Below are 9,153 nucleotides of genomic sequence, written 5' to 3'. Positions count from 1 at the left end.
TTTTCCTTCTCTCTTCACTTTCTGTTCTCTTTCCTTCTAGGAAGTGCAGTCAGAGCAGGGAGGGCTTTGTCTCATTGTAAGGGATCTTGTGTCTGTCAAGGTTGTGGCAGTGATGGATTCTGACTTCCTGCAACCTCCATGACTTCTATAGTGGCCACTGTCGCTGACTCCAGGGCCACCCAAGCAGCGGCCAATGCGACCAGTTGTTCCAAGGGTAGTGGGAGCAGCTGCAGCTAGTTGGCCCCCAGCAGCACTCCTGGGGAGGCCGGAGGAGCGGCTGGCCCCCTGGGGCTCCCCCCCTACCCCCGGCAGCAGCTGGAGTGGCAGCAGCTCTCAGGGCTTCTCCCCTGGTAGCTGGTGCTCATTATCCATCAAATAAATCAAAACGCTTCCTCCTGAAAGTGGATTTAGGCCAGGACCCTCAGAGTCAGCAGCTGTTCCACCCACACTGAGCTCTCTGGTCAGGTGTCCTAGTGCTGGAAGGCGCCTGTTTAGATCCTAAAATAGCATTTTTGCACCGGGGGGGCTGAAATTTTGGACCGGACATCATAGCTCCACTGTTATTTTATTGAATTGCTTCAAAACAACAAGTCAAGAAAGTCTCCTAAGTGCCAGGCTCTCTGCCATGGAAACAGCTGCCCCTGCTCTCCAGGAGTCTGTGCGTTCCACACAGCAAAGTACAAACCTGCTCTGCACTGAAGGGGGGTCAGACAGTGACGGTAACGCAAATCTTCAGACTATTAACCCAAGTCCCTTCCGTTCTTTAACCCAGAACATGCCAGTCAACTGTTAGCCATGGCGTTATCTTCACCTTAAAATACCTCTCAGGACATTTAACAGAGGAAGTGAAACCCCCTCCCCCAAATGGCTCCCTGTTGAGGAGTTGTACTGTACCTGCCCCTGGAGACTGGTTTTATACTCTTAGAGCTTTTTCTCTTCAAACCTCTTATCCCAATCTCTGGGCAGACCTCTGCATTTCAGAGTTTAGAATTTACTCTCATCACCCTCGTATGGCACTTTCCATGTGAATTAGACAAAGTAAGTGGGGGAAGCTCCATGGCTAATGAAAACTGATGCTTTGGGTGAGACCTGAACTTATAACCCCAGCAGTGCACCTCCTTCACTAGCCAGTTGTACCCCTGTAGGTTCTTCATAGACAAGCTTGGGAAGTAGGTAGTTACCTGTGTCTGTGATTAACAACTTTGGTGGCCTAATTGAAAGGCTGATGGTTCAAACCCAGGTGAAGATGGAGGTGGTTTTTTTAGTGATGGGAATCAAGTACATTTTAACAGGCAGGAAAATGCCTCAGTTCTGGTCTAGCCTTACTGGGCAAGCATAAGTGGTACTTTTGCCAGATGCATTGGTGGTATAGTGGTGAGCATAGCTGCCTTCCAAGCAGTTGACCTAGGTTCAATTCCCAGCCAATACAGTCATGTGGTGTTTTCTCTGCTAGGAATTGGTTTAATTTCCATCACATTATATCAGTTTATCAATGGAATTAGAGAATTAATATCCTGCAGGTCATTAAACACACAGGGGAGGAAGAAAGGGGCAGGACTATACAGTGAGCAGGTGGAGTCATCCTGGTATTACAATGTTGGGTTTATTTTTTAATTTTTTCCCCTTTACTTCCCTCTCCCTTTTTGACTCAGAGCCTTTAAGGTCAGAAGGGACCAGTGTGATCATCTAGTCCAACCTGCTGCACCTTGCAGGCCAAAAGACCCCACCCACCCACTCCTGTAATAGACCCGGGAGGGGAGGCAGCTCTGTGCTCTGCCCCTATCCCAGGCAGCGCATGGAGGCCCTCTGCTCCCCTCCCCCAATGGGTGTGCAGAGATGTGCCAGCAGCACTAAGGTGACTCCCTGCCCACTCTGCTTCCGTCTGTCCCTGCCGCTCCCAGAAGTGGCTGGCATTTCCCAGCATCCCCTGGGGTGGGGGGAGTGTCTCCATGTGCTGCCCCTGCCCCAATTACCAACTCTGCAACTCCCATTGGCCAGGAACTGCAGCCAATGGGAGCTTGGGGGTCAGCGCCTGCAGGCAGCTGTGCACGGAGACCCCCTGGCCTCACCCACCTAGGAGCTGCTGCCGCAGGATTGTGCGTACCAGTCGCTTTGGGAGCTGCACTGCCCAGGGTAAGTGCCACCCCTCCTGCAGCCCAATCCCCTCCCCCAGCACAGAGCCCGCACCCAAATTTCCTCCTATAGCTTTGCTTGTCTTCATTTCACCCAGAACCATCCTTCCTCTCCTGGGCTGCAAGTAGCCATCCCTGGGAAGCCAAGAGGCAGGCACAGGATTCTGCCTCCCCGCAGCCAACTGCACCTCCCCAGGCTTTGCAGAATGAATGGTGACACTCTACTAACCCCACTTAGCGGCACTGAGGCGCTTAGCTTTTGCCCTGCCTTCCTCAGCTCAACTTTCCTCTTTTACCCCATTCCTGCCTCACTTCCTCCTTTGGCAAGTCACGCAAAGGAGGCCAGCAGGATGAGCCAGCCTCTGTAGGCCAACCTCCCAGGGCAGAGGAGACCAAGCCACAAGGCTCCAAAAGGTGACTGGCCCAGATCCTCTAGCTTTCCCCTGCTGCTGCCAAGGCTTTTTCTTAGCTCATTTCACCACCCTCTGTCCTGCAGGAGTTGGGGTTATCACAGGTGTTACCCGAAATTGGGCCAGCTAGTAAGCGTAGGGAGGACTAATAACCCACCAGAGTTTGGCAGAAAGCAGCACATTTATTATACTGACAGCTAAGCTCAAAAGAAAGGGGGAGGGGGTGTGACACTCACACACACACACACCCAGGACCGGCACAACACTGGAGATATCAGGATTCTGCAAGGTAAGTGTCCCACAGTGCCGCAATGAAGGTAAGTCTTCCTGAGGCACAATGAAATGCAACACAGTGAACCACTGGCCAGGCAGTCCGGGTGAAGGGCATTAACTGGAGGTATAAGCTTGTGAGTGCACTCCTGAGCACATGGCCCCTTCTCCTTTTAAGGAGCTGCTCCTCATGGCCTGCGACTAGATATGACTTGGCTGCACCTGGTTGGTCACACTCCACCTTGGGCAGTGTCCATGCTCTGGTTGTGTGGGTGCTGCCTAATTAGAGTCCCAGACACCTCGTCTACCTGGGAGCTCTTCTGCTCTTCAACCAGCCCATTCATCCCACAAGCATTCCAGGAGGGAGGGGGAGGGGGACTTCATAGGCATTGAGAGAGGGAGAGGAGACAAAAGCAGGGGCCGGGGGAAGTATAACAGACCTGTTGAGCATAGAAATCACTGCTGTTCCTACAACAGCAGGGACAGGCCACTAGGAGCTGGGAAAAGGAAGCCATCATGTTTCTGCCTGGTTTCAAACCAGGGACCTTTTGGCTGTTAGGCAAAGGTGCGAACCCCTATACTACAGAAACTCTCTCACAGTACTTTTCCCCTCCCTTCATAAGAACGGCCATACTGGGTCAGACCAAATGTCCATCCAACCCTGCATCCTATCTGCCAACAGTGGCCAATGCCAGGTGCCCCAGAGGGACTGAACCTAACAGGTAATGATCAAGTGATCTCTCTCCTGCCATCTATCTCCACCCTCTGACAAACAGAGGCTAGAGACACCATTCCTTACCCAGCCTGGCTAATAGCTATTAATGGACTTCACCTCCATTAATTTATCTGCAAAAAGAATGAGGAGTACTTGTAGCACCTTAGAGACTAACAAATTTATTTGAGCATAAGCTTTTGTGGGCTAAAACCCACTTCATTGGATATATGCAGTGGAAAATACAGCAGGAAGTTATATATATACACAGAGAACATGAAAAAATGAGTGTTGCCATACACACTATAACAAGAGTGAGCAGTTAAGGTGAGCTATTATCAGCAGGAGAAAAAAACCTTTTGTAGTGATAATCAGGATGGCCCATTTCCAACAGTTGACAGGAAGGCGTGAGTAACAGTAGGGGGACAAATAAACATGGGGAAATAGTTTTACTTTTTGTAATGACCCATCCACTCCCAGTCTTTATTCAAGCCTAATTTAATGGTGTCCAGTTTGCAAATTAATTCCAATTCAGCAGTCTCTCATGGGAGTCTGTTTTTGAAGGTTTTTTGTTGTAATATTGTGACTTTTAGGTCTGTAAATGAGTGACCAGGGAGATTGAAGTGTTCTCAGACTGGTTTTTGAACGTTATAATTCTTGACGTGATTTGTGTCCATTTATTATTTTACATAGAGACTGTCCGGTCTGGCCAATGTACATGGCAGAGGGGCATTGCTGGCATATAATAGCATATATCACATTGGTAGATGTGCAGGTGAATGAGCCTCTGATAGTGTGGCTGATGTGATTAGGTCCTATGATGGTGTCTCCTGAATAGATATGTGGACAGAGCTGGCAACAGGCTTTGTTGCAAGGATAGGTTCCTGGGTTAGTGTTTTTGTTGTGTGGTTGCTGGTAAGTATTTGCTTCAAGTTGAGGGGCTGTCTGTAAGCCAGGACTGGCCTATCTCCCAAGATCTGTGAGAGTGATGGCTCATCCTTCAGAATAGGTTGTAGATCCTTGATGATGCGCTGGAGAGGTTTTAGTTGGGGGCTGAAGGTGATGGCTAGTGGCGTTCTGTTACTTTCTTTGTTGAGCCTGTCCTGTAGTAGGTGACTTCTGGGTACTCTTCTGGCTCTGTCAATCTGTTTCTTCACTTCAGCAGGTGGGTACTGTAGTTATAAGAATGCTTGATAGAGATCTTGTAGGTGTTTGTCTCTGTCTGAGGGGTTGGAGCCAGTAGCGTAGCTGGTGGGATTCAGCGGAAGCAGCTGCTTCCACTCAGGCCGGCAGGCGCGGAAGCGGCGCCTGCCGGCCGCATGGCCAGAGGAGCTGCAGGGCGGCAGCAGCAGCCCAGCGCGGAAGCGGCGCCTGCCGGCCGCACAGCCCACCACACGGCCAGAGGAGCTGCAGGGCGGCAGGCCAGCTCAGAAGCCGTGCCTGCTGGCCGCGCTGCCCACCACACAGCCAGAGGAGCTGCGGGGTGGCAGGCTGGTGCGGAAGCACGGGTGGGGTGGGGTTTGGTCTGGGGCGTGGCCAGGGGGGGAGCCAAGGGGGCGTGGCCAGAGGGGGAGCCAAGGGGAGTTGCCTTTTTTATGTTTTTTGCTCCCCCTACCCTGAAAACCTGGCTATGCCACTGGTTGGAGCATATGTGGTTGTATCTTAGAGCTTGGCTGTAGACAATGGATTGTGTGATGTGGTCTGGGTGAAAGCTCAAGGCATGTAGGTAAGTATAGCGGTCAATAGGTTTCCAGTATAGGGTGGTGTTTCTGTGACCATCGCTTATTAGCACTGTAGTGTCCAGGAAGTGGATCTCTTGTGTGGACTGGTCCAGGCTGAAGTTGATGGTGGGATGGAAATTGTTGAAATCCTGGTGGAATTACTCAAGGGTTTTCTTTTCCATGGGTCCAGATGATGAAGATGTCATCAGTGTAGCGCAAGTCGAGTAGGGATGTTAGGGGACGAGAGCTGAGGAAATGTTGTTCTAAGTCAGCCATAAAAATGTTGGCATACTCTGGGGTCATGTGAGTACCCATATGTAGCAGGGTGAACCCCTGCTCCGGCCCTGAAGGGGTTAAAAACAGCCCTGGGAAGGGGCCGAGGCTTGAGAAGACAGCCTTTAGGCTAGGCTGATTGGGGAAGTGGCTGCAGCTGGGGCCACACCCCAAACTGAGCCACAGCTGGCCCCTATAAAAGGCCAGGGAGGCCAGAGGCAGACAGTTTTCCTCTGCCTGAAGAGGAAGAAGGGCCTGGCTGCAGGGGCTATAGGCAACGTACCTAGAGTGAAGCAGGGCTGGGGAAAGGCTGAGGAGCTGGGGAGCTCCAGCCTGAAAAGCCCCAGGCTATGGCCTAGCACAGGGCCAACAGGTACTGGGGGTTGCAGAGGGCAGCCCAGGGGTAGGCCAAGGCAGCAGGTCCAAACCCTTTTGCCTGTGATGAGTAGGCTGATACTGCAATCTGCCCCAGGGTGTGGGGCTAGACAATGACTGGCAGTAGCCAATACTGAAGCAAGGTCGGGATAGAAGGTGAGGGTTCCCTGAGGAGGGGAGACCCTAAGAGAAAGGGGTTACTGTCAGGGGGCAGCACCCCCATGTAAAAGGGCACCGGGTCCAGGGAGGGACACAGGGGCCAGAAGACAGGTGGATCACCGGCCTGCAGAGGGCGTTCCAGTGCTGGACAGAGCTAATTCCCGGAGTCACCAGCAGGAGGCGCCGCAGGTGTGAGTCCCAACCCGTTACACCATAGCAGTGTGGAAGCCAGTAAATAATTAACAAGGTTTTGAAGAGATCTTAATGAATGTTAGTTAGCATGAGTTAGGTTAACTGTGACCCTGGTGACGTGAGGAAGCAAGATAATGTAAGACAGAGTGAATTGTGTGAAAGTTATTACGACCTTGCAATGTGCAGTCTTGCAGTCTTGTTTTTCTAGTGAGATAGCAGAAAAGCTTATGTATAAACAAAATGTATTTGTTGCTTTTTACTGTCTGTATTATTGCTAGAAATTGTCTGTAAAAGGTATAAAGGCTTGCTGTGATTGTTTACCAGTTGAGAGACCTGTCCAGGACCCTGTGTCCTATGGCACTCTCTCCCTCCATGGTAATTACTGGAGAAATAATAAAGTATTTGATTTTGCTGCATCCAAACAAAAAGTGAGAACTGAGTTTTTCTTCGACAGCAGTGCCACTGACTTGAAGGTACACATTGTCCCCAAATGTGAAATAGTTATGGGTGAGGACAAAGTCACAAAGTTCAGCCTCCAGGTTTGCCGTGACATTATCGGGGATACTGTTCCTGACGGCTTGTAGGCCATCTTTGTGTGGAATGTTGGTGTAAAGGGCCAGGAAGGTGTTTTCTGCAGGATCACCAATGGATTGTAGTTTCCTCAGGAAGTCAGTGGTGTCTCGAAGATAGCTAGGGGTGCTGGTAGCGTAGGGCCTGAGGAGGGAGTCTACATAGCCAGACAATCCTGCTGTCAGGGTGCCATTGCCTGAGATGATGGGGCATCCAGGATTTCCAGGTTTATGGATCTTGGGTAGCAGATAGTCTAGAACCCCAACCAGGGTTATTCTGTCTTATTGCCAAGGGACAGAGAAACTCGGCCAGCAGCAGGGGGTGCAGAACACTGCCCTAGTGTGGGGGTGACAGCGCCTCCAGGATCCTGACATCCCAGCCCTTTACACACCTTCCTGGAGCCTCCCAACCCCCCTGGGCTGTTGGGACTGCGACCCCAACCCTACTGATGAGAAACAGGCCTGGGGAGGGGAAGCTACTGGCTCAGGGTCACACCAAGTGTTAGAAGGATGGATGGGACCCAGCAGTCCTTCTTTCCAGGCCCCTTCGCTAACCACTGCTGCACACTCCCTCCCACAGCTGACAATTACAAGCAGGCCCTCATGGCCGCTCCCCCTGCCTTTGAGAGGGAGTGTGCTCTGCTGGAGTGACTGGGCTAGGGGATTGGGAGTCAGGACTCCTGAGTTCCATTGCTGGATTTCCTATTAGTTCCACTGCTGGTTGTTTTCCTTTTCCTGGGGGACTTTGGGTAAGTTGCTCCCCCCTCTAGGGCTCTGTCCCCAGCAGTCAAATGGGGATTTAATACTTTCCCGCTATTGGAAAGTGCTGGGAGAATCCCCCAGCAAAAGCTGCTCTGACAGTGCTAAGCAGCATCTGACCATTCAAGGTCGGAGCGCACTGCCCAGGAGGAGTGTTTGGGCTTTCACTTCAGACCAATCTATGGAGAGGGGCCCAGCCATGGAGTTTGGCTCAAGAAGACCAATTCTCCAATTTGTTAAGGGTGTTTTGAATTCCAGTCCTGTGCTCCAAAGTGCTTGGTGTCATTTGCAAATTTTAGAAGCATGCTCTCCACTCCAGTTTCCAAATCATTCATGAAAATATTGAATAGTACCAGACCCCGGACTGATCCCTGCCGGACCCTCTCCGTTGGACAGCCAAACATGGAGAAGGGCTCTTGGAGTCTGGGCTTTCAACCAGCTCTGCACCCACATTATACTGATTGCAGCTAGACTGCATTTCCCTTGTTTGCTTGTGAGAATGTCCTATGGGGCTGTGTCAAAAGCCTTAGAAACACCAAGATCGATCCCATCTACTGTTTACCCACCTCCACTTGGCCCGGAACCCTGCCAAAGAAGGAAAGAGGATTGGTGAGTCTTGCCCAGGCTGGTGAGTCTTGCCCACATGCTCAGGGTTTAACTGATCGCCATATTTGGGGTCGGAAATGAATTTTCCTCCAGGGCAGATTGGCAGAGGCCATGGAGGTTTTTCGCCTTCCTCTGGAGCATGGGGAACGGGACACTTGGTGGAGGATTCTCTGCAGCTTGAGGTCTTCAAACCACAATTTGAAGACTTCAATAACTCAGACATAGCTTAGGGGTTTGTTACAGGAATGAGCGGGTGAGATTCTGTGGCCTGCATTGTACAGGAGGTCAGACTAGATGATCATAATAGTCCCTTCTGAACTTAAAGTCTATGAATCTGTGAGGATTGGTTTGGAATGATTTGTTCTTGACAAAGCCATGTTCACTCGTCCTAAGAACCAAATTATCTTGTAGGTGCTGCTGACAAACTGATTGTTTAAGAATGTATTACAGTATCTCTCCAGCTATGGAAGTGAGGCTAGCTAGTCTGTAAGTCCCAGGGTTCTCTTTGTTCTCCTTTTAAAGATAGATCCTGTCTTGTTCATGGATGGGAAGATGTTCTTTTTCAGAGATCTCAGACAAGAACTGGGGCACAGCACCGGGTTTGTTAAGGCCACAAAAATGGAAGCAGGAACCTCTTCTCTCCTGCTGGCAAAGAACCCCAAGTACCTAAAAGACAGGGACTCACATCCCCGAATGGGCTTTAAAAAAGGCAGTGGTTAAAAAGTTTGGCCTCAACCATTTCTTGTTTCCACAGACATTTTAGCAAACTTTAGAATTCCTTGGTGCTAAATTCCGTGAAACCCCCCTTTCTTCTTCACAGAGGGCTTTAACACCCCTTATCTCACTCAGACTCCCAACTGCCCAGAGTTTGAGAACTGTCCCTGTTCCCATTGGACAGATGAGGAGGAGCCTGAGGTACAGAGAAGGGAAGTGACCTACCCAAGGGCCTACACAGCAAGGGGTGGCAGAGCCAGA

General features: G+C 50.8%; 1 non-coding gene across 1 annotated transcript; it reads left to right on the top strand.

Annotated features, from left to right (window-relative positions):
- Positions 1-1,357: 1,357 nt before the first annotated feature.
- Positions 1,358-1,429, top strand: TRNAG-UCC. Its single transcript has one exon. It is a non-coding gene; the product is annotated as a tRNA-Gly (tRNA).
- Positions 1,430-9,153: the final 7,724 nt, after the last annotated feature.

Source organism: Mauremys reevesii, unplaced genomic scaffold (genome assembly GCF_016161935.1).
Source record: "Mauremys reevesii isolate NIE-2019 unplaced genomic scaffold, ASM1616193v1 Contig28, whole genome shotgun sequence".
Lineage (NCBI taxonomy): Eukaryota > Metazoa > Chordata > Testudines > Geoemydidae > Mauremys > Mauremys reevesii.
This window is presented reverse-complemented; position numbering and strand designations above follow the sequence as displayed.